General features: G+C 38.4%; 1 pseudogene; it reads right to left on the bottom strand.

Annotated features, from left to right (window-relative positions):
• The window catches only part of LOC128662691 (uncharacterized), a 456,713-nt pseudogene that overhangs the window by 249,358 nt on the left and 181,103 nt on the right, over nt 1–26,252 (bottom strand).

The raw sequence follows: 26,252 nt of genomic DNA, 5'->3' as shown, positions 1-26,252 counted from the left end.
GTAATATAATAGTGCTGTTAAAAAGCACTGCAAGAACTGCCTATTTACTAAACACCAAGTGGGTCATGTTAATTATCTCTTTTTCTTAGGGAGGGGAAAGGGGAAAGAAAAACATAATTTATGCTTACCTGATAAATTTATTTCTCTTGTAGTGTATCCAGTCCACGGATCATCCATTACTTATGGAATATATTCTCCTTCCCAACAGGAAGCTGCAAGAGTCCACCCACAGCAAAGCTGCTATATAGCTCCTCCCCTAACTGCCATATTCAGTCATTCGACCGAAAACATGCAGAGAAAGGAAAAACCATAGGGTGCAGTGGTGACTGTAGTTCAAATGAAAAAATTACCTGCCTTAAAGTGACAGGGCGGGCCGTGGACTGGATACACTACAAGAGAAATAAATTTATCAGGTAAGCATAAATTATGTTTTCTCTTGTTAAGTGTATCCAGTCCACGGATCATCCATTACTTATGGAATACCAATACCAAAGCTAAAGTACACGGATGATGGGAGGGACAAGGCAGGTACTTAAACGGAAGTTACCACTGCCTGTAAAAAACCCTTTCTCCCAAAAATAGCCTCCGAAGAAGCAAGGTATCAAATTTGTTAAATTTGAAAAGTATGAAGCGCAGACCAAGAATCCGTCTTGTAAATCTGTTCAACAGAAGCCACATTTAAAAAAGGCCCAAGTGAAAACCACAGCTCTAGTAGAATGAGCTGTAATCCCTTCAGGAGGCTGCTGTCCAGCAGTCTCATAAGCTAAATGAATTATGCTTTTTAACCAAAAAGACAGAGAGGCTGCTGAAGTCTTTTGACCTCTCCTCTGTCCAGAATAGACAACAAACAAGGTGAACGTTTGATGAAAACTGTAGTAGCTTGTAAGTAAAACTTTAAAGCACAAACCACGTCCAATATTGTGTAATAGACGTTCCTTCTTTGAGGAAGGATTAGGATACAAGCATGGAACAACTATCTCTTGAGTGATGTACTTGTTAGATACCACCTTAGGAAAAAACCCAGGTTGGTACGCAGGACTACCTTATCCGTACGAAGGACCAGATAAGGAGAATCACATTGTAACACAGATAACTTGGAGACTCTACGAGTCGAGGAATTAGCTACCCAAAAGGAACTTTCCAAGATAAAGATTGATATCTATGGAACAAAAAAGGTTCAAACGGAACTTCTTGAAGAACCTTAAGAATCAGGTTTAAGCTCCATGGCGGAGCAACAGTTTTAAACACAGGCTTGGATCTAACCAAAGCCTGACCAAATGCCTGAACGTCTAGAATACCTGCCAGATGCTTGTGCAAAAAAATAGACAGAGTAAAAATCTGTCCCCTTTTAAGGAATTAGCTGACAACCCTTTTCTCAAAAACATCTTGGAGAAAAGATAATATCCTGGGAATCCAGACTTTACTCCATGAGTAACCCTTGGATTCATAACAATCAGATATTTACACCATATCTATGTTCAATTTTCCTAGAGACAGGCTTTCATGTCTGTATTAAGGTATCAATGACTGACTCGGAGAAGCCATGCTTTGATAACATCAAGCGTTCAGTCTCCAGGCAGTCCATCTCAGATTGATTCTATTTAGATGGTTGAAAGGACCCTGAGGTAGAGGGACCTGTCTCAGAAGCAGAGACCGTGATGGAAAGGATGACATGTCCACCAGATCTGCATACCAGGTCCTGCGTGGCTACGCAGGCGCTGACAAAAACACCAAAGCCCTCTCCTGCTTGGTCTTGACCTCCGGAGGAAATCCCACTCCCCCGGAAGAAAAGTCTGACGACTTAGAAAATCCACCTCCCAGTTCTCAACACCTGGGATATGGATAGCTGATAGACAAGAGTGAGTCTCTGTAAAGTGAATTATTGTAAGACTTCTAACATCGCTAGGGAACTTCTGTTCCCCCTTGATGGCTGATGTAAGCCACAGTCGTGTATATTGTCCGACTGAGTATGATGTACCTCAGAGTTGCTAACTGAGGCCAAGTCTGAAGAGCATGGAATATCACTCCCAGTTCCAGAATATTTATTAGAAGGAGGGTCTCCTCCTAAGCCCACTATCCCTGAGCCTTCAGGGAGTTCCAGACTGCATCCCAACCTAAAAGGCTGGCATCTATTGTAACAATTGTCCCATCTGACCTGCGGAAGGTCATACCCTTGGACAGATGGACCCGACATAGTCACCAGAGAAGAGAATCTCTGGTCTCTTGGTCCAGGTTTAACAGGGGGACAAATCTGTGTAATCCCCGTTCCTCTGACTGAGCATGCATAGTTGCAGCGGTCTGAAATGTAGATGTGCAAACGGTACTATGTCCCTTGCCGCTACCATTAAGCCGATTTCATTCATGTACTGAGCCACCGAAGGGCGCGGATGGGATGAAAAAAAAACACGGCAGAAATTTAGAAACTTTGACAACCTGGACTCCGTCAGGTAAATTTTCATTTCTACAGAATCTATCAGAGTCCCTAGGAGGGAAACCCTTGAGATTGGGGATAGAGAACTCTTTCCTTGTTCACTTTCCACCCATGTGATCTCAGAAATGCCAGTACTACGTCCGTATGAGACTGGGCAATTTGGATGTTTGACGCCTGTATCAGGATGTCGTCTAAATAAGGGGCCACTTCTATGCCCCGCGGTCTAAGGACCGCCAAAGCGACCCCAGAACCTCCATAAAGATTCTTGGGGCTGTAGATATCCCAAAGGAAAGAGCTACAAACTGGTAATGCCTGTCTAGAAAGGCAAACCTCAAAAACGATGGTGATCTTTATGCATCACAATGTGAGGATAAGCATCCTTCAAATCCATTGTAGTCCTCTATTGACTCTCCTGGATCATAGTTAAGATGGTACGAATAGTTTCCATCTTAAATGACGGAATTCTGAGGAATTTGTTTAAGATCTTTAGATCCAAAATAGGTCTGAAGGTTCCCTCTCCTTGGGAACCACAAACAGATTTGAGTAAAAACTCTGTCCCTGTTCCTCTCTTGGAACTGGATGGATCTCGTACACAATGTAAGAATGCCTCCTTCTTTATCTGGTTTGCAGATAATTGTGAAAGGCGAAATCTCCCCTTTTTTGGGGGGGGAATCTTTGAAATCCAGAAGATATCTCTGGGATATAAATTCCAATGCCTAGGGATCCTGGGCATCTCTTGCCCACGCCTGGGCAAAGAATGAAAGTCTGCCCCCTATAGGATCCGTTACCGGATAGGGGTCCGTTCCTTCATGCTGCCTTAGAGGCAGCAGCAGACTCCTTGGCCTGCTTATCTTTGTTCCAGGTCCGATTGTCTCCAGACCGCCTTGGACTGAGCAAAAATTCCCTCTTGTTTTGCCTTAGAGGAAGAGGATGCCACACCTGCCCTGAAGTTTTTAAAAGGTACGAAAATTAGACTTTTTTTTTTTTTTTGCCCTTGATTTAGACCTATCCTGAGGAAGGGCATGACCTTTTCCTCCAGTGATATAAGCAATAATCAACTTCAAACCAGGCCCGAATAGGGTCTGCCCCTTGAAGGGAAGTTAAGTAGCTTATTTATTAAAGTCACGACAGCTGACCATGATATAAGCCATAGCGCTCTGCGCGCCAGTATAGTAAAAAACAGAATTCTTAGCCGTTTGTCTAGTCAAATGAACAAGGCATCAGAAAACAAAGGAATTGGCTAGCATAAGCTTGTCAAATATATTCATCCAATGGAGTCGCTTAACTGTAAAGCCTCATCAAGAGACTCAACCCAGAACGCCGCAGCAGCAGTGACAGAAGCAATGTATGCAAGGGGCTGCAGGATAAAACCCTGTTGAATAAACATTTTTTATCCATTGGATCTAAAAAGCACAACTGTCCTCGTCAGAGGTAGTGGTACGCTTAGCTAGAGTAGAAACTCTTCTCTCCACCTTAGGAACTGTCTGCCAGAAGTCCCATGTGGTGGTAACTATTAGAAAACATTCTTCTAAAAAATAGGAGGGGAAGAGAACGGCACACCTGGTCTATCCCATTCCTTATTAAAAAAATTTTAGTAAACCTCTTTAGGTATTGGAAAAACATCAGTACACACCGGCACTGCATATTATTTATCCAGTCTACACAATTTCTCTGGCCCTGCGATTGTACACATTCATTCAGAGCATCCAAATCCTCCCTGAGCAACAAGTGGAGGTTCTCAAGCATAAATTTTAAATGTAGAAATATCAGAATCAGGTTAAATCATCTTCCCTGAGTCAAAAAAAATCACCCACAGACTAAGCATATTGTGAGGTAGTATCATACATGGTTCTTAAAGCGTCTGTATGCTCTGTATCTACCCCCAGAGCTAACTGCTTTCCTTTAATTTCAGGTAGTCTGACTAATACTGCTGCCAGAATATTATTCACCACCTTTGCCATGTCTTGTAAAATAAACGCTATGGGCGCCCTTGATGTACTTGGCGCCATTTGAGCGTGAGTCCCTGAAGCGGGAGTCGAAGGGTCTGACACGTGGGGAGAGTTAGTCGGCATAACTTTCCCCTCGACAGAATCCCCTGGTAAAAGAAACGCTATGAGTGCCCTTGATGTACTTGGCGCCATTTGAGCGTGAGTCCCTAAAGCGGGAGTCAAAAGGTCTGACACGTGGGGAGAGTTAGTCGGCATAACTACCCCCACGACAGAATCCTCTGGTGATAATGTTTTTAAAGACAAAAAATGATCTTTATTGTTTAACATGAAATCAGTACATCTGGTACACATTCTAAGATGGGGTTCCACCATGGCTTTAAAACATAATGAACACAGAGCTTCCTCTATGTCAGACATGTTAGAACAGACTAATAATGAGACTAGTAAGCTTGGAAAACACTTTAAATCAAGTTAACAAGCAAATATATAAAACGTTACTGTGCCTTTAAGAGAAACAAATTTTGTCAAAATTTGAAAAACAGTGAAAAAAAGGCAGTAAAACAAACGAAATTTTTACAGTACATGTAATAAGGTAACAGAGCATTGCACCCACTTGCAAATGGATGATTAACCCCTTAATGCAAAAAACAGATAAAAAAAAAAAAAAAAATGACAGACGTTTTTAAAAACAGACACAACAAACTGCCACAGCCAACAGTGGGAAGCTTCAGTTAACTGTTTCTATGCAAAATTTAAGCCAGCCATGTGGAAAAAACTTAGGCCCCAATAAGTTTTATCACCAAACATATGTTAAAAAACGATTAAACATGCCAGCAAACGTTTTAAAACACATTTTTACAAGAGTATGTATCTCTATTAATAAGCCTGATACCAGTCGCTATCGCTGCATTTAAGGCTTTACTTACATTACTTCGGTATCAGCAGTATTTTCTTAGTCAATTCCATTCCTAGAAAAATATTTTACTGCACATACCTTATCTGCAGGAAAACCTGCACGCCATTCCCCCTCTGAAGTACCTCACTCCTCAGAATGTGTGAGAACAGCAAATGGATCTTAGTTACGTCTGCTAAGATCATAGAAAAACGCAGGCAGATTCTTCTTCCAAATACTGCCTGAGATAAACAGCACACTCCGGTGCCATTTAAAAATAACAAACTTTTGATTGAAGAATAAACTAAGTAGAAAGCACCACAGACTCTCACGACCTCCTATCTATGTTGAGGCTTGCAAGAGAATGACTGAATATGGCAGTTAGGGGAGGAGCTATATAGCAGCTTTGCTGTGGGTGGACTCTTGCAGCTTCCTGTTGGGAAGGAGAATATATTCCATAAGTAATGGATGATCCGTGGACTGGATACACTTAACAAGAGAAAAGAGAAAAGAGTTTAAAGGTCTTATAGATAACTCATTTATAACGCTGTTACAAGACTAGCTGAACAGAGTTTTTTTGTCAAAGTCTGTAGCCTGAGTTAATGCTAATATTTGATTGTTTACTGGGTCAATATAGATATGCTATACTAAAGTTAAGTTAAAAGGAAAACTGATTAAGACAGACATTTGGAGGGTAAAGATTGTTTCAGGTATTTTCCTCTGCTATAGAAATGACCTAAGTTAAATATTCTGACTAAGAATTGCTTTTTATCTTTGAAAAGTTAAGACAAACTGTTGCAAATGCATTGTGATTATGTTGCTATGTTTATCTAAACAATTTTTGAGAGTGAAAGAGGAAATGTCTTAGAAAGCCCCTATAGATAATGCAAACCAAACATAAAATTTAACTGATCAGAGTATATTTTAAAACTTTGGAGAAAGTATTACTAATTGGCTAAATACACTCCTATAAAGAAAGGTGGGGTAAACTACACTGACTAACAAGTAGATTAATTGTGAATAGGAATATTGCAGAAGATTTTTGTTTTTTCCCAGTATTAACTCTTAAGGGGTAGAAAGTTCTTCTTTTTTTTTTTTTCTATTCTTTTCTCTCCTTAGTATAGCAGATTAGGAACCCATGGTCTGTTAAGTAATTAACTATAGCTCGCTACGTATAGAACAAGCATGTAGGTTGCATTTGTTTGAAAAGTACACATTAATTTGGATATAATAAATATATCCATAAGAAATAATATTGTGCCAAGCTCCTGTGACCGAAGATTTAACACAGTAGGTGGAGCTCTTCTCCACTATTTTTTTTTTTTTTTTTTTAGCACTTTCACTCACTCCTTATTTACCGTCCACTTATTTTTAGTTACTCTCACTCACGTTTTAATATCACTTTTCACTCACCTTCTCCCCTCTCACCCCTTTTTTTTTTTTTTTTTTTTTTTTTTGGCACCTAGGGAGGCCTAAACCTCTTCCCTCCCCCTCCATACTATTTATTGCACGCTACTCACCACACAATATATAGCACGCTACTCACGAATATATGGATAAATACATCACTGCACAAACCAAGACTCCTCCTTCGGTCATGGCGGCGAGGCAAAGAGACAAAAAAAATAAAAATGCACAAGAATTATCAACTGAGATTAATTCCAGTAATAGTGGATCTCAGGTAAATGAGCCATTAGATATACAGGCTTTAGTTGCTAAAATAACTGAAGCATTGTTCCCTAAGTTTGAAGAGCTGCGAAGTGAAATTAAACAAGACCTAAATACAATAACTACTGAGGTACGCCAATTTTCAAATAGGATCTCTGAAGCAGAGCAGAGAATATCTGACTTAGAAGACACTATACAAAATCACAACACTACTTTAGCTGATATAAATTCTAAGCTAATTAAAACTGAATTGAAATTAGAAGACCTCGAAAATCGGGCGAGAAGGAACAACATTAGGTTAATAGGAGTGCCGGAAGAGAAACAATATGAGGATTTAAATAAGCTACTCACGACAACAATCCCACACCTATTACAGATACCACAAACACAGCCAAGAATTATAATTGAAAGAATACACAGACTAGGGTGGCGGAGTATAGAAAAAGGGAAAGACAGACCAAGGCCAATTATTGCCAAAATATTGAATTACCAAGATAAAATTACATTACTACAATATTTCAGAAAAAAACAACCCATTTTTTTAGGAAACTCCAAAATATTACTTTTTCAGGACTTCTCGGCTGAGACATCAGCCAAGAGAAGAGAATTATCCCCAATCTGCACTAGACTGATAAGTCAAGGGTATCAGGCCACATTAATTTACCCAGCTAAATTAAAAATAACAATAAATAATAGGACTCAGGTTTTTGAATCATCTAAAGAAGCTGAAAAGTTTATAGCACAGGCAATATCTCCCAAATAATGAGTAATTATAGGATCAGAAGGCAGAATTGTTAAAACAGAAAGGAAGATAAGGATAATGAGACACAAGAACAAAATGGGTACTACTCTGATTGATAGTCATGAATTTAATGAGAGAAGGGATGGGAGAAGAAAGAGAGTCATTGAATCGAGGATATTATATATCATTCTTAATGTTAACCTTAATAGGAATTTTTTTTTTTTTTTTTTCCCTTTCTTTAAGAAATAGCCAGCTCATACCTAGGGTTAATGCCCCGGCAAGGGTTGATCGGGACACCACGATAGGGGGGATAAAATGGGACAACCAGGAATACATAATTGAAGGGGTTGGGGAGGAATTGGAGACAAAGTTTTTTTTTCTCTTTTTTTTTTTTTTTTTTTCTTTCTTTTTTCCCTTTCTCTCCTTCTTCCCTCTGGTATTAAATAATGGACACAGACATTACTTGTAAAATAGTATCCTGGAATATAGGAGGATTAACATCTCCTATCAAAAGAAAAACAATCATATCCTATTTGAGAAAGATAAATACAGATGTTGCCCTCCTCCAGGAAACACATATGAACATTGATGAAATAATTAAACTCAAAAAATCATGGGTACAGGAAGTTATTGCAGCTCCGGCTCTGGGTAGGAGAGGGGGAGTGGCAATTCTACTTGGGAAAAAAATAAAGGCTGCATCTACGGTTTTAGAAATAGATCCAGGTGGGAGATTCCTACTATTGAAGGTTAAGATTGCTAAAAACATATATACACTCTGCAATATATATGCACCAAATACTATTGATTATGTTTTCTGGGATACCCTGCAAACTAAAATACATTCCAAAAAAGAGGGCTTATTAATAATTGGAGGAGATTTTAACATGTCCCCACACTATGCATTAGACAGACTAAGACAAGATGCTCGAATTTTAAGAACAAAGAAAGATAACCTAGAAACAAAAGTTTTTACTAAAATATATACTAATTTAGAAGTCAAGGATATTTGGAGACTACATAACCAAGATACTAAAAGTTATACATGTCTTTCTAAAGCTCATAAGACGCTTTCAAGAATAGACTTATTTTTGGTAGATGAGAAATTTTTAAACTTAAATATAGAGTCTAACATTCTTCCTATTACAGTCTCGGATCATGCCCCAATAACTTTTGAAATACTTGCACAGGATCCCAAGAATAAAAATTTACGATTTCATTTTCCTCAGTATTTGGCTGCAGATCCAGAATTTAAAAATATGGTGAGCTTGAAATTTCAAGAGTATGCCCAATTAAATAGTGATTACACTAACCGACCAATCATTTTTTGGGAGGCTGCAAAGGCAGTTATGAGGGGAGAGATTTTAGCATTCAATATCAATAGAACGAAAAAATATAAAAAGAAAGAGGAAGAGGTTTTAAGAACACTATCAAATACTTATAACACCTATATACTGAATAAAACCCCTGAATCATGGAATAGATATACGCAAGCTAAAAAGGAAAGAGACACCTTTCTATTACACAAAACTACACAAAGAGAACTAAAATTACAAGCACAACTATTTAAATATGGAAACAAAGCAGGCAAGTTACTTGTCAATTTAATTAAACAAGACAAAGGATCTCCCTTAATTGAGTCTGTCAAGGAAGGAGATAAATTAATCACAAACCCAGAGGAGATTTTAAAAATAATGACGAATTACTATAAAGACCTTTATTCTCAAAGGGCATCAGATAAGAAACAGCGCGCAAATTTTTGGGAAAAGATTTCTTTTCCAAAAATAACAGATGAATTAAATGAAATGATAAACTCCCCTATCACTGAAGAAGAGGTCAAAAAGAGTATTAAAGATATGTCTACCAATAAAGCATCAGGCCCTGATGGCCTGCCTAGTGAGTTTTATAAAATATTATCGCCACTGATAGTTCCGCATTTGACAAGGTTATTTAATAATATGTATATTGAGGGCAACTCTCCCTCTTCTAGTTTTGCAGCCTCTTATACAACGCTTATACCAAAACCTGAGAAAGATTTAACCCAGAAAGAGTCATATAGGCCAATAGCCTTGTTAAATGTGGACTATAAACTAATGACCTCTATTCTTGCCCAAAGAATGCAAACTCTCCTTCCAACTATAATACACAAAGATCAAGCTGGATTTTTAATAAATAGAAATTCTTCAGCTAAGATTCGAGAGCTGTTTCTCACTATTGATTATTTCAAATCAGAGATGAATGGAGGACAAGAAGGAAAACAGGATAAAAGTGATAAGGCAGTCATTAAAATCGATGCTGAGAAAGCATTTGACTCGGTCCATCATGATCATCTTCTTCATACGCTAGCTCAGTTTGGTTTTAAGGGCCAATTCTCTAAATTCATTGAAAATCTTTACAATAAAGCCTCTACAAAGATAATAGTGAATACTAGACAGTCATTAGATATATGTTTAGCTAGGGGCACAAGGCAGGGATGCCCTCTTTCACCCCTGCTTTTTAATGTCGCAATAGAACCTCTTGCAATAAGGATTAGACAAGATGGTGAAGGGATAAAAATAAGAAATAGAGAACTTAAGATAGCATTATATGCTGACGATATCTTATTATATATGAGAGAGATTCAGACAAATTTACCCAAATTATTATCAATTATAAATCAATTTACTTTGTTCTCAGGTTACAAAATGAATACATCTAAAACCGAATTACTATGGTTAAAACGACCTTCCCAACTAAAAGAAAATATACCCTTTAAAATAGTTGAAGAAGCTTTTAGATATTTGGGTATTTTAGTCTCTTCCACACCAGAGAAATGGTATAGTCTTAACATACCCCCAATCTTAAAAACTATGGTATATACAATGAAGAACTGGCAAAATCTTCCCATTTCACTGTCAGGACGTATTGCTCTGTATAAAATGATATTACTGCCAAAAATTTTATATATTATTCAAAATGTCCCAATTCTTCTGAAGGATAAAGATATTAAGATCCTAAATATGGCCCTTAGAAAGTTTATTTGGCAAGGGAAAAAGCCTAGAATAGCATTAGAGAAACTTAGCCTACCTCAAAAATTTGGCGGCTGTGCCCTGCCAGATCTTCGTCTATATAATTTAGCAGGATTGGCCCGAATTGTAGTGGATTGGATCTGTTCCAAAGACTATATAACAGATAATGATCTAGAAAATAATATAACCTTTCCCTATCTCCCAATAGCATTAATACACAATGAATTAAGAGATATACCAAAGGTAATAAAAAACTCCAAAACTATATATACTCCAATCAAGGCCTGGTCAAAGATCTGCACCCTATTAAAAGTTGATAAAAAAAATTCTAAATATTTACCTTTAAAAGGGAATCCTCACTTTGCAGTAGGCCTACACTTAGCTCCATTACAAAAATGGCAAGAGATGGGCTTGGATAAAGTGATACAATTAGTAGACACTGCAGGAAAGCATATCAAAACATTTGCTGATTTAAGAGCGGAGTTTGATCTTTCCCAAAAAGATTTTTATGTTTACCTACAAGCAAGACACTATATTTGGAAATTATTAAATTATTCAGGCTGGAATTGGTCAATGGGGCTTCTGGAGAATTGGCTAATGCAGGCTAAAAAGGGACGGTTATCCATTACATATTGCTATCAAATACTGAACTCAGACAAAGGTTTAAACAATATAACAAGAATTCAATCAAAATGGGCAGTTAATTTAGCACCAGAACAGGTTGAAGTAGGGAATATTCAAACATCGATATTAGAAGTCAGGCGAACAACTCTCTCTGCTACATGGCAAGAATCTCATATAAAACTTCTTCATATGACATATTTCACCCCGGAAAAGGGTCATAGATGGGGGAATTCCCAATTTAATAAATGCCCAAAATGCTCATTAATAGCGGCTAATTTTAAGCATATGTTGTGGGAATGTCCTAAAATAAAAGCAATTTGGAAAAAAATGGAATATTGGTTAAGTAAAAGGGTGGGGGTCTCCCACCTGGATTTTTCATTCATAAATATAATATTGCTCAGACTGGATCCAGGAATTCCACCTGATCAGAAAAAAATTGTCAATGTTGCCATACTAGCATCTAGATATATGATTTTCAAAAAATGGAAAGATACATCAGCTCCTACATTTTCGGAAATTAGAAACTCCATAAAAAAACAATGTATCCTTGAACAATATAATACAAAATTTTATGATACAAGAGATGTATGTAATTTTTTTCAAAAATGGTCCTCCTTTATAAAAACTTTCCCTAAAAAAGAAATTGATTATTTAATTTACCCATTTAGATCCTCAGAATTAGTTATTTTAGGAACATGGTAAAAATTGAACAATAAAGGAGGGGGGAAGAGGGGGAGAGATGGGAAAATTTATTCATTTTTTTTTTTTTTTTTTTTTTTTTTAGACCAAATAACTCTAAATAAGCCATCCTGATTATTTAAGAAGGTTAAGGAAAATCTAACAAAATAGAATTGAATTTGTATTATGAAAGATGGGTTGAAGATGTAATGTAATTTTCTGAAATATGTTTTTGATTTTTTGTTTTTGTTTCTTTCTCCTCGTTAAATTACCCGTAAAGTATAATGAGACAATGTAAATGAAATAATGTCTTATGTTATTATGTTGGATATTGAATAAAAAGAGAAATTTAAAAAAGTGCATGCTCTATCTGATTCATAAGTTTAATTTTGACTAGACTGTACCTTTAAAGGGACAGTCAACTCCAAAATGTATATTGTTTAAAGAGATAGATAATTCCTGTATTATCCTTTCCCCAGTTCTGCATAACCAACACAGTTATATTAATGTATTTTTTACCTCTGTGATTACCTTGTATCTAAGATTCTTTTGACAGCCCACTGTTCACATGGCAATATATTTATTATCTATTGACTTGCATTTTAGCCAATTAGTGCAGTCTCATCCACAACCCACGGGTGTGAGCACAATGTTATCTAAATGGCCCACATGAACTAGCAGTCTCCTGTTGTGAAAAGCAAATAAAAAAAGCATATGATAAGAGGCTGTCTGTAGTGGCTTACAAATAGGGAGAAATGTTGGGGTTTAAATGTTATAAAGTATATTAATGTAACAATGTTGGTTGTGCAAAGCTGGGGAATAGGTAGCAAACATTTACTTCTATAATAAAATTTACTTTGCTCCACTTTGTTTGCAACCGTACTTAGGTAGGCTCAGAAACCGCAATATACTTTTGGGAACTAGCTGGTAATTGGTGATTAAACACATATACCTCTTGTCATTGGCTCAGAAGATGTGTTTAGCTAGGTCTCAGCTGTACATTGCTGCCCTAAAGCTGACTTTAACTATGTATTAACTCACTTGCAGAGGTTAAACTAATAGTTATAGTCAAGCAATAGTGCAATCATAAAACACATGAGAACTTTTTGTTTTTGCACTTTCTTGTCTTTTTTCACGGCGCTGCCTGAGTAAACTGTGCCCCCTAGTGAAAGACATACAGTAATGCAATAAGTGTCAACTAAATAAGGGATAGGGATCCATGACGTCTCATATTTTACTTTTAGCTCCTAGCTTATTTTTTTCCATGAAGTAGTATAAAGGTGAATTTGTTCTGAACATCTGTCACACTGGGAACAAAAGCCACTAAATTGTGCTCAAGATAATGAAAGCTTTTACAGATCAGCAAGAGCAAACCACAGTCATGTGCATGTTTTGCAGGGCCCACAAGCTAAGACAGTGTTTCATATTATAAGTTTTTATTAAAACATAGTCATTGTAATTGATGCATTGTGATTGTCTATAGACACACTACAAAGGCAGGGTTAAAGGGACAGTCAAGTCCAAAAAAAACTTTCATTTTTCAAATAGGGCATGTAATTTTAAACAACTTTCCAATTTACTTTTATCAAAAATTTTGCTTTGTTCTCTTTGTATTCTAGTTGAAAGCAAACCTAGGAAGGCACATATGATAATTTCTAAGCCCTTAAAAGCCGCCTCTATTTTATTTACTTTTCACAGCAGGGGAGAGCAAGCTCATGTAGGCCATATAGATAGCATTGTGATCACGCCCGTGGCTAGTGGCAGACACTGCACTAATTGGCTAAAATGCAACTATATGCAAAATAACTAAAAGTCATGTGATTAGGGGCGGTCAGAAGATGCTTAGATACAAGTTAAAGGGACAGTATACACTCATTTTCATATAACTGCATGTAATAGACACTACTATAAAGAATAATATGCACAGATACTGATATAAAAATCCAGTATAAAACTGTTTAAAAACTTACTTAGAAGCTGTAAGTTTAGCTCTGTTGAAAAGGTAGCTGGAAAGCCCACTGCAAGTGGCAAATAAGACACTCCCCCCTCCCCCTTCTTTTGCATATGAAAAGACACTTTACACAAACAGGAGCAAGCTGGAGTAGGTAGTCGAGCGTATTCACATAAAACTTTGGGGCTTGGTTAGGAGTCTGAAAATCAGAGCAATGTTATTTAAAAATAAGCAAAACTATACATTAATTTAAAAAAAAAACTTTATGGGCTATATAAATAGATTATCTACAAAACATTTATGCAAAGAAAAAATGATTGTATAATGTCCCTTTAATCACAGAAGTAAAAAGTATATTAATATAACAGTGTTGGTTTTGCAAAAAACTGGGGAATGGGTAATAAAGGGATTATCTATCTTTTTAAACAACAAAAATTCTGGTGTTGACTGTCCCTTTAAGTATTTCTGACAAAGGCCAAATGTAGCACTGTTATAGTTTTGGATTGCTGCTAAGTGCACTACCATATACAGGTAGCCCTCAGTTTACGCCGGGGTTAGGTTCTAGAAGGAATGGTTGCAAATCAAAACCGTTGTAAACTGAAACCCAGTTTATAATGTAAGTCAATGGGAAGTGAGGGAGATAGGTTCCAGGCCCCTCTCAAAATTGTCATAAGTAACACCTAATACATTATTTTTAAAGCTTTGAAATGAAGACTATAAATGCTAAACAGCATTATAAACCTAATAAGATAATCACACAACACAGAAAATATAATTAAACTAAGTTAAATGAACAAAAACATTTGCTAAACAGCATTATAAACCTAATAAAATAATCACACAACACAGACTTCACTTGCATTTTTCTGCAAACAGTTCTTTCTATGCATTACAATCTGGACTGATTTATAGACAGGAAGAACTTGTTCCTTTGAAACCTGCTCGATAGCTCAGGTCTGGTTAAACTGATTAATTTCAGCTTGCTTGGCTTTGCTGCAACACAAGCGGACAGCTCCACCTACTGGCTATTTTAATAAATGCACTGCTTCTCTATGCTTTTCAATAGCAAACACATGACTGGAAAAAAAGGTTGTTATTCTGAAACGGTGTAAATTGAACCGTTGTAAAATGAGGGCTACCTGTATATCGCTATAATATTCTAAACTCAAAGGAGGGGAACGGTCAGAACATTTAGGGCATTTAAAACAGAATCACATCACAGTAGAATTTCTTCACAAAAATAAAAAATTCTGCATCAACCAAACAAAGTTTCTAAATTCTCATTATTTTGTCATGTTTTTAATTTCATCAATAGAAATTTGTTTTCTCTCATTATGGAAGTACCTGCATAACATTCTTGATTTTGTTTCTTGCTTGCAAAGCCTAAAAAGTTTAATATTTGGCCTTTTACAGAAAATGTTTGCAGACCCCTGGCATAGACTATTAGGTATTAATGTATTCAATTCAATAACATCAGTAAATCATAAGGATAGGCTACCTAAATCAGTATTGTAGTTTCATAAAAACAACAGCAAATGTCACACACTTACCGCGTTGCAGAAATAAATGGTATGCATAGAATTAAAATGACAGCTATTTCACAGTACAGGAAAGAGGCAACTGCCGTCCACTGGAAAGTCATGTTAAATTCCTTAATCCTACAGAAACAAAAAGCGAAAATATATTTCACAGAGCTATTCAAATTAAAGGGATATGAACCCTCCTAAACATTTTCTTTTGTGATTCAGACAGAGCATAATACGTTTCCAATTTACTTCTATTATCAAATTTGCTTGATTCCCATGATATTCTGTGTTATAGAGATACCTGGGTAGGCATCTGGAGCACTACATGGCAGGAAATAGTGCTGCCATCTAGTGTTCTTGCAAAAGGATAACATTCTTGCAAAACTGCTGTCATATACTTTTCCAAAAATGGGCCGGCTCCTAAGTATACGTCCATGCTTTTTCAACAAAATATACCAAGAGAACAAAGAAAAATTGACAACAGAAGTAAATTAGAAAGTTGTTTAAAATCACATGCTGTATCTGAATCATGAATATGTTGGGTTTTATATAACTTTAAACACAGTAGCACATGGCATGACAACACCTAAGAGTAAAGAAGCCTAAAAACATAAAACATTTGTAATTCTCTTTTCCTGTATTTTAACTCGGACAAATTGTGTTTTTTCCAAATACCATAAAAACTGGAAGTGCATGCTCCAGATATCAGAAGCCTAACCCTACTACTTTCTATGCAGGCATTGTTTGATCACTATAGTAGATCTTTTCTATATGTCCCTATTTGGCCTCAGCAGAGGCTGCAATATATGCCTCTTTTCATTGGTTCACCTTATGTGCTCAGCTAGCTCCCAGTAGTTAATTGCTGCTACTTCCAACAAAGGATAACAAAAGAAGGAAGCAAATTTGATAACAGAAGTAAATTTGAAATTTGTTTAAAATGATATGCTCTGTCTGGATCATGACATGAACATTTTGGATTGCATATCTCTTTAAAGGGACAGTAAACACCCCATATAAACTTACTTTTATTTCCTGCTGAGAAGTCTTTTTATTTTCACTTTGCATCCTCTAATAGTATTGTGTCCCAGCTACATTTTCAATGTTCAATCCAGACCGTTAGTTATGGCTCCCAAACTCAGCCCCTATGTCTGAATCTAGCTTACCGTTGCTATCAATGCCACTCTTAGATGCGACTTGCAAATCATTTACTTCTGCAGTTCACGTACTGTTGCGCTTGCGTCATTGTTTCTCAGCACACGTCGACTGCCGAATTTGCGCATGCACAACCTCCAGGGGGAACTAATAATCCAGAACCATCTATTCACAATTTATTTGTGAACGTCAGTTACCAGAGTTCCGTGCACATCCGGTTCCGAAGAGAATGGGGGGGGGGGGGGGAAGTTGCGCATATCATTGGCAGTTACGTCGAGTTGTCATCTTCACTGCGTGATGACATATTGCTCCGGATCGTGAGCGAGCAGAGGTTTTGAACATGAAATATAGACAGGGGTGAAGAAGGTAAAGGGAGGAGGAGTTTAGGGGCCATTTTTGAATGAAAGACAGAGATAGTAACGGTAACGATTATTAAGGCTGATGATGGCATTCACTATTGGGGGTATGTGTAGATTGTTTAACTGGTTATGTTGTTTGATACAAAATCGACTTGAAAGTGCTGTTTACTGTCCCTTTAAGATTCCACTCCTTGAAGTTGTATAAATATTTACCTGCCAAGGGTACAGTAAGAACAAAATGGTAGCAGTGGAAGACCTGTTCCTTATAATTCACATTATCCAAAACATTATGAGAGCTCAGAATGGCATCACATCTATTATTTCTGAGTCTATCTGCACTGAATGCAGTAATTACTTTTCTGAATAAAGACTTGCTCAGTTGAAGCCTCATATGAGGAAGCGTCATCACAAAAGCCTGTGAGTTTGGTATTAACACCCTCTGACGTTAAGTAAGCACACAGGCAAAGCTTCTAATTAGTATGGTGCTTCAGCACAGAATGAATCCTTATATAACTTTTTTTAAAGTGACATGAAACCCACATTTTTTTTTCATGATTCAAATAGATACTACAATTTTTAAAAACTTTCCAATTTACTTCTACTATCAAATTTGCTTCATTCTCATGTTATTCATTGTTGAAGAGATATCTAGTTAGGTAGACTCCACTGTGGACAAAAATCCACCTGTGGCCTCCTGACCACAAACTAAACCCCAGCCCACTAAACTGTCATCGGACTCTAGGAGGACAAAACTTTGTTCTGTTCCTAAAATTGGCTCTGCTTTTTCATGCTTCCATGTTCAGGATCTAAATTCATGAAGGCTGCCCTGCGTCATTTCGCAGAAATTGTCACATACGTTTATCTACAGGGAGCGCAGAATTATTAGGCAAATGAGTATTTTGACCACATCATCCTCTTTATGCATGTTGTCTTACTCCAAGCTGTATAGGCTCGAAAGCCTAATACCAATTAAGCATATTAGGTGATGTGCATCTCTGTAATGAGAAGGGGTGTGGTCTAATGACATCAACACCCTATATCAGGTGTGCATAATTATTAGGCAACTTCCTTTCCTTTGGCAAAATGGGTCAAAAGAAGGACTTGACAGGCTCAGAAAAGTCAAAAATAGTGAGATATCTTGCAGAGGGATGCAGCACTCTTAAAATTGCAAAGCTTCTGAAGCGTGATCATCGAACAATCAAGCGTTTCATTCAAAATAGTCAACAGGGTCGCAAGAAGCGTGTGGAAAAACCAAGGCGCAAAATAACTGCCCATGAACTGAGAAAAGGCAAGCGTGCAGCTGCCAAGATGCCACTTGCCACCAGTTTGGCCATATTTCAGAGCTGCAACATCACTGGAGTGCCCAAAAGCACAAGGTGTGCAATACTCAGAGACATGGCCAAGGTAAGAAAGGCTGAAAGACGACCACCACTGAACAAGACACACAAGCTGAAACGTCAAGACTGGGCCAAGAAATATCTCAAGACTGATTTTTCTAAGGTTTTATGGACTGATGAAATGAGAGTGAGTCTTGATGGGCCAGATGGATGGGCCCGTGGCTGGATTGGTAAAGGGCAGAGAGCTCCAGTCCGACTCAGACGCCAGCAAGGTGGAGGTGGAGTACTGGTTTGGGCTGGTATCATCAAAGATGAGCTTGTGGGGCCTTTTCGGGTTGAGGATGGAGTCAAGCTCAACTCCCAGTCCTACTGCCAGTTTCTGGAAGACACCTTCTTCAAGCAGTGGTACAGGAAGAAGTCTGCATCCTTCAAGAAAAACATGATTTTCATGCAGGACAATGCTCCATCACACGCGTCCAAGTACTCCACAGCGTGGCTGGCAAGAAAGGGTATAAAAGAAGAAAATCTAATGACATGGCCTCCTTGTTCACCTGATCTGAACCCCATTCAGAACCTGTGGTCCATCATCAAATGTGAGATTTACAAGGAGGGAAAACAGTACACCTCTCTGAACAGTGTCTGGGAGGCTGTGGTTGCTGCTGCACGCAATGTTGATGGTGAACAGATCAAAACACTGACAGAATCCATGGATGGCAGGCTTTTGAGTGTCCTTGCAAAGAAAGGTGGCTATATTGGTCACTGATTTGTTTTTGTTTTGTTTTTGAATGTCAGAAATGTATATTTGTGAATGTTGAGATGTTATATTGGTTTCACTGGTAAAAATAAATAATTGAAATGGGCATATATTTGTTTTTTGTTAAGTTGCCTAATAATTATGCACAGTAATAGTCACCTGCACACACAGATATCCCCTAAAATAGCTAAAACTAAAAACAAACTAAAAACTACTTCCAAAAATATTCAGCTTTGATATTAATGAGTTTTTTGGGTTCATTGAGAACATGGTTGTTGTTCAATAATAAAATTAATCCTCAAAAATACAACTTGCCTAATAATTCTGCACTCCCTGTATTTGGGGAATATCTGGTTGTAAACAGCTGCAGTGTCCAATGCCTTAAAGGAACATAAATCCCCAATTTTTTTCTTTCATGATTCAGATAGATAATACAATTTTAAACAACTTTACCATTTACTTTTATTATTTCATTTGCTTTCTTCTCTTGTTATCCTTTGCTGAAAGGTTTATCTAGGCAAGCCCAGGAGCAGCAGAGAACCAAGGTTGTAGCTGTTGATTGGTGGCTTCAAATATATACTGTATGATTGTGATCGGCTCACCCATGAGTTCAGTTAGAAACCATTAGTGCATTGCTGCTCCTTCAACAAATGATACCAAGAGAATAAAACACAGATAATAGAAGTAAATTAGAAAGAGAAGTAAATTAGAAAGATGGTTAACATTTTATTCTCTGTCTTAATCATGAAAGAAAAAAATTGGGTTTTATGTCCCTTTAAGGGTGTTGTCAAATAATACAAATTTTTACTCACATAAAGGTCACGTCCAGCAACTTATCTAGGATGGATCTCAGAGATCTCTCTAAACCCTTATGAGGTTTCCTGCCATTTAGAACTAGATTTATCAAGGGCTAAGATAATTCTCCTTTATATTCTCCTCCGAGTTCTCTGCAGCTCGCCCTTGGAGAGGCGCACCGGTGCACACAAATTTATCTAAATTTATAAAAAACTGCACGTATTAATTTGCGCTATTTGAAAGGCGAGCTGGGACGAATTATGATTAAAGTGACATGAAATAGAATGCCAAGGTACAGCGCTACACTGCCCCAGTAGGGGATTGTGTGGCTTAAGATGGTGTCCACGACCAATATAGTAAAAGATATAATCTCAAAGTCTAAAACTTTAAAATGTCTATATATAAATGCGTATATAAAATGTATAATAAAAATGTGTAATAAAATGTGGATTTTAAAAGATAATATATGGTAATAACTATATTTAATTCAAAATACAATATAAAAATACAATATAAAAAACAATATAAAAACAATACATTCAAGTACACCCTATATGCAGAGTTGCACAACAATCTATGTTTATATTTGAGTAGATACCCAGTCTTATAGATCCTATTATATGTCCAGGTTGAAATATAAGGTAAGAGTTCAAATGCAAAAGCATTAAAGCAATTGTCCAGAAAGGCCTATTTCATCCAAAAGATACAAATGTCCTGAAAAAAGGGGGTGGTTATCCAAATGCTCCAATGTTATCTTAAAAGTCTAATATTACAAGTGAAACTGTGACTGTGAAAAAGAACATAAAAAAATCATCCAATAATCATCCAAAAAATATCCAAAAGAAAATATGTCCAAAATTCATCCAAAAATAAAAATAAAAATACAAAATAAAAATACAAAATTGTGGTGTTGAAAAAAAAAAAAAATATATATATATATATATATATATATATATATATGTGTGTGTGTTACTTGGAAAAACATAATTTATGCTTACCTGATAAATTCCTTTCTTCTGTTGTGTGATCAGTCCACGGGTCATCATTACTTCTGGGATATTATCTGCTCCCCTACAGGAAGTGCAAGAGGATTCACCCAGCAGAGTTGCTATATAGCTCCTCCCCTCTACGTCACCTCCAGTCATTCGACCAAAGACCAACGAGAAAGGAGAAACCAAGGGTGTAGTGGTGACTGAATTATAATTTAAAAAATATGTACCTGCCTTAAAAAACAGGGCGGGCCGTGGACTGATCACACAACAGAAGAAAGGAATTTATCAGGTAAGCATAAATTATGTTTTCTTCTGTTATGTGTGATCAGTCCACGGGTCATCATTACTTCTGGGATACCAATACCAAAGCAAAAGTACACGGATGACGGGAGGGATAGGCAGGCTCATTATACAGAAGGAACCACTGCCTGAAGAACCTTTCTCCCAAAAATAGCCTCCGAAGAAGCAAAAGTGTCAAATTTGTAAAATTTGGAAAAAGTATGAAGCGAAGACCAAGTTGCAGCCTTGCAAATCTGTTCAACAGAGGCCTCATTCTTAAAGGCCCAAGTGGAAGCCACAGCTCTAGTGGAATGAGCTGTAATTCTTTCAGGAGGCTGCTGTCCAGCAGTCTCATAGGCTAAACGTATTATGCTACGAAGCCAAAAAGAGAGAGAGGTAGCAGAAGCTTTTTGACCTCTCCTCTGTCCAGAATAAACGACAAACAGGGAAGAAGTTTGGCGAAAATCTTTAGTTGCCTGCAAGTAGAACTTGAGGGCACGAACTACATCCAGATTGTGTAGAAGACGTTCCTTCTTTGAAGAAGGATTTGGACACAAGGATGGAACAACAATCTCTTGATTGATATTCCTGTTAGTGACTACCTTAGGTAAGAACCCAGGTTTAGTACGCAGAACTACCTTGTCTGAGTGAAAGATCAGATAAGGAGAATCACAATGTAGGGCTGATAACTCAGAGACTCTTCGAGCCGAGGAAATAGCCATTAAAAATAGAACTTTCCAAGATAACAATTTTATATCAATGGAATGAAGGGGTTCAAACGGAACACCCTGAAAAACGTTAAGAACTAAGTTTAAACTCCATGGCGGAGCAACAGTTTTAAACACAGGCTTGATCCTAGTTAAAGCCTGACAAAAGGCCTGGATGTCTGAATTTTCTGACAGACGCCTGTGTAACAAGATGGACAGAGCTGAGATCTGTCCCTTTAATGAGCTAGCCGATAAACCCTTTTCTAAACCTTCTTGTAGAAAAGACAATATCCTAGGAATCCTAACCTTACTCCAGGAGTAATCTTTGGATTCACACCAGTATAGGTATTTACGCCATATTTTATGGTAAATCTTTCTGGTAACAGGCTTCCTAGCCTGTATCAGGGTATCAATAACCGACTCAGAAAAACCACGTTTTGATAAAATCAAGCGTTCAATTTCCAAGCAGTCAGCTTCAGAGAAGTTAGACTTTGATGTTTGAATGGACCCTGAATCAGAAGGTCCTGTCTTAGAGGTAGAGACCAAGGCGGACAGGATGACATGTCCACTAGATCTGCATACCAAGTCCTGCGCGGCCATGCAGGCGCTATTAGAATCACTGATGCTCTCTCCTGTTTGATTTTGGCAATCAATCGAGGAAGCAGTGGGAAGGGTGGAAACACATAAGCCATCCTGAAGTTCCAAGGTGCTGTCAAAGCATCTATCAGAACCGCTCCCGGATCCCTGGATCTGGATCCGTAGCGAGGAAGTTTGGCGTTCTGGCGAGACGCCATGAGATCTATCTCTGGTTTGCCCCAACGTTGAAGTATTTGGGCAAAGACCTCCGGATGAAGTTCCCACTCCCCCGGATGTAGAGTCTGGCGACTCAAGAAATCCGCCTCCCAGTTCTCCACTCCCGGGATGTGGATTGCTGACAGGTGGCAAGAGTGAGACTCTGCCCAGCGAATTATCTTTGATACTTCTATCATTGCTAGGGAGCTTCTTGTCCCTCCTTGATGGTTGATGTAAGCTACAGTCGTGATGTTGTCCGACTGAAACCTGATGAACCCCCGAGTCTTTAACTGGGGCCAAGCTAGAAGGGCATTGAGAACTGCTCTCAATTCCAGAATGTTTATTGGCAGGAGACTTTCCTCCTGACTCCATTGTCCCTGAGCCTTCAGAGAATTCCAGACAGCGCCCCAACCTAGAAGGCTGGCGTCTGTTGTTACAATTGTCCAGTCCGGCCTGCTGAACGGCATCCCCCTGGACAGATGTGGCCGAGAAAGCCACCATAGAAGAGAGTTTCTGGTCTCTTGATCCAGATTCAGAGTGGGGGACAAATCTGAGTAATCCCCATTCCACTGACTCAGCATGCACAATTGCAGCGGTCTGAGATGTAGGCGTGCAAAGGGAACTATGTCCATTGCTGCTACCATTAAGCCGATCACCTCCATGCATTGAGCTACTGACGGGAGTTGAATGGAATGAAGGACACGGCATGCATTTAGAAGCTTTGTTAATCTGTCTTCTGTCAGATAAATCTTCATTTCTACAGAATCTATAAGAGTTCCCAAGAATGGAACTCTTGTGAGAGGAAAGAGAGAACTCTTCTTTTCGTTCACTTTCCATCCATGCGACCTTAGAAATGCCAGAACTAACTCTGTATGAGACTTGGCAGTTTGAAAGCTTGAAGCTTGTATCAGAATGTCGTCTAGGTACGGAGCTACCGAAATTCCTCGCGGTCTTAGTACCGCCAGAAGGGCACCCAGAACCTTTGTAAAGATTCTTGGAGCCGTAGCCAATCCGAATGGAAGGGCTACAAACTGGTAATGCCTGTTTAAGAAGGCAAACCTTAGATACCGGTAATGATCCTTGTGAATCGGTATGTGAAGGTAAGCATCCTTTAAATCCACTGTGGTCATGTACTGACCCTCTTGGATCATGGGTAAGATTGTCCGAATAGTTTCCATTTTGAACGATGGAACTCTTAGGAATTTGTTTAGGATCTTTAAATCCAAGATTGGCCTGAAAGTTCCCTCTTTTTTGGGAACCACAAACAGGTTTGAGTAAAACCCTTGTCCTTGTTCCGACCGCGGAACCGGATGGATCACTCCCATTAATAATAGATCTTGTACACAGCGTAGAAACGCGTCCTTCTTTATTTGGTTTGTTGACAACCTTGACAAATGAAATCTCCCTTTTGGGGGAGAGAACTTGAAGTCTAGAAGGTATCCCTGAGATATGATCTCTAGCGCCCAGGGATCCTGGACATCTCTTGCCCAAGCCTGGGCGAAGAGAGAGAGTCTGCCCCCCACTAGATCCGGTCCCGGATCGGGGGCCCTCGGTTCATGCTGTCTTTGGGGCAGCAGCAGGTTTACTGGCCTGCTTGCCCTTGTTCCAGGACTGGTTAGGCTTCCAGCCTTGTCTGAAACGAGCAACAGCTCCTCCCTGTTTTGGTGCAGTGGAAGTTGGCGCTGCTCCTGCTTTGAAATTCCGAAAGGGACGAAAATTAGACTGTCTAGCCTTAGCTTTGGCTTTGTCTTGAGGTAGAGCGTGGCCCTTACCTCCTGTAATGTCAGCAATAATTTCTTTCAAACCGGGCCCAAATAAAGTTTGCCCCTTGAAAGGTATATTAAGTAATTTGGACTTAGAAGTTACATCAGCCGACCAGGATTTTAGCCACAGCGCCCTGCGTGCCTGAATGGCGAATCCTGAATTCTTAGCCGTAAGTTTTGTTAAATGTACTACGGCCTCCGAAATGAATGAATTAGCTAGTTTAAGGACTCTAAGCCTGTCCGTAATGTCGTCCAGCGTAGCTGAACTAAGGTTCTCTTCCAGAGACTCAATCCAAAATGCTGCCGCAGCCGTGATCGGCGCGATGCATGCAAGGGGTTGTAATATAAAACCTTGTTGAACAAACATTTTCTTAAGGTAACCCTCTAATTTTTTATCCATAGGATCTGAAAAAGCACAGCTATCCTCCACCGGGATAGTGGTACGCTTAGCTAAAGTAGAAACTGCTCCCTCCACCTTAGGGACCGTTTGCCATAAGTCCCGTGTGGTGGCGTCTATTGGAAACATCTTTCTAAATATTGGAGGGGGAGAGAACGGCACACCGGGTCTATCCCACTCCTTAGTAACAATTTCAGTTAATCTCTTAGGTATAGGAAAAACGTCAGTACTCGCCGGTACCGCAAAGTATTTATCCAACCTACACATTTTCTCTGGTATTGCAACAGCGTTACAATCGTTGAGAGCTGCTAAGACCTCCCCTAGTAATACACGGAGGTTTTCCAATTTAAATTTAAAATTTGAAATATCTGAATCCAATCTGTTTGGATCAGAACCGTCACCTACAGAATGAAGCTCTCCGTCCTCATGCTCTGCAAGCTGTGACGCAGTATCAGACATGGCCCTAGAATTATCAGCGCACTCTGTTCTCACCCCAGAGTGATCACGCTTGCCTCTTAGTTCTGGTAATTTAGCCAAAACTTCAGTCATAACAGTAGCCATATCTTGTAATGTTATCTGTAATGGCTGCCCAGATGTACTAGGCGCCATAATATCACGCACCTCCCGGGCGGGAGATGCAGGTACTGACACGTGAGGCGAGTTAGTCGGCATAACTCTCCCCTCGCTGTTTGGTGAAATTTGTTCAATTTGTACAGATTGGCTTTTATTTAAGGTAGCATCAATACAGTTAGTACATAAATTTCTATTGGGCTCCACCTTGGCATTGGAACAAATGACACAGGTATCTTCCTCTGAATCAGACATGTTTAACACACTAGCAATAAACATGCAACTCGGTTACAATTTTATTTAATAAAAACGTACTGTGCCTCAAGAAGCACTAAACGATTAAATGACAGTTGAAATAATGAACTGAAAAACAGTTATAGCATCACTCTTAACAAACAACACAACTTTTTAGCAAAGGTTTGTTCCCATTAGTAAAATAACACTAATTAAATTTTAAACATAAAAATTACAGAGCAACGTTTTAAGTCACAGTCACTATATAAGTCTCACAGCTCTGCTGAGAGAATCTACCTCCCTTCAAAGAAGTTTGAAGACCCCTGAGTTCTGTTAGAGATGAACCGGATCATGCAGAAAAACTGACTGGAAATTTTTGATGCGTAGCAAAGAGCGCCAAAAACGGCCCCTCCCTCTCACACACAGCAGTGAGAGAGAAACGAAACTGTCATATTTAACACAAGCAAACTGCCAAGTGGAAAAATAATGCCCAAATACTTATTCACTCAGTACCTCATTAATGCAAACGATTCTACATTCCAGCAAAAACGTTTAACATGAAAAATACCTAATAAAAGGTTTAATGTACTTTTACAGAGTAATTCCGGTGAAATACCATCCCCAGAATACTAAAGTGTAGAGTATACATACATGT

This window comes from Bombina bombina, chromosome 6 (assembly GCF_027579735.1).
Source record: "Bombina bombina isolate aBomBom1 chromosome 6, aBomBom1.pri, whole genome shotgun sequence".
Classification (NCBI taxonomy): Eukaryota; Metazoa; Chordata; class Amphibia; order Anura; family Bombinatoridae; genus Bombina; species Bombina bombina.
The sequence above is the reverse complement of the archived record's forward strand: the minus strand, read 5'-3'. Positions and strand labels throughout refer to the sequence as shown.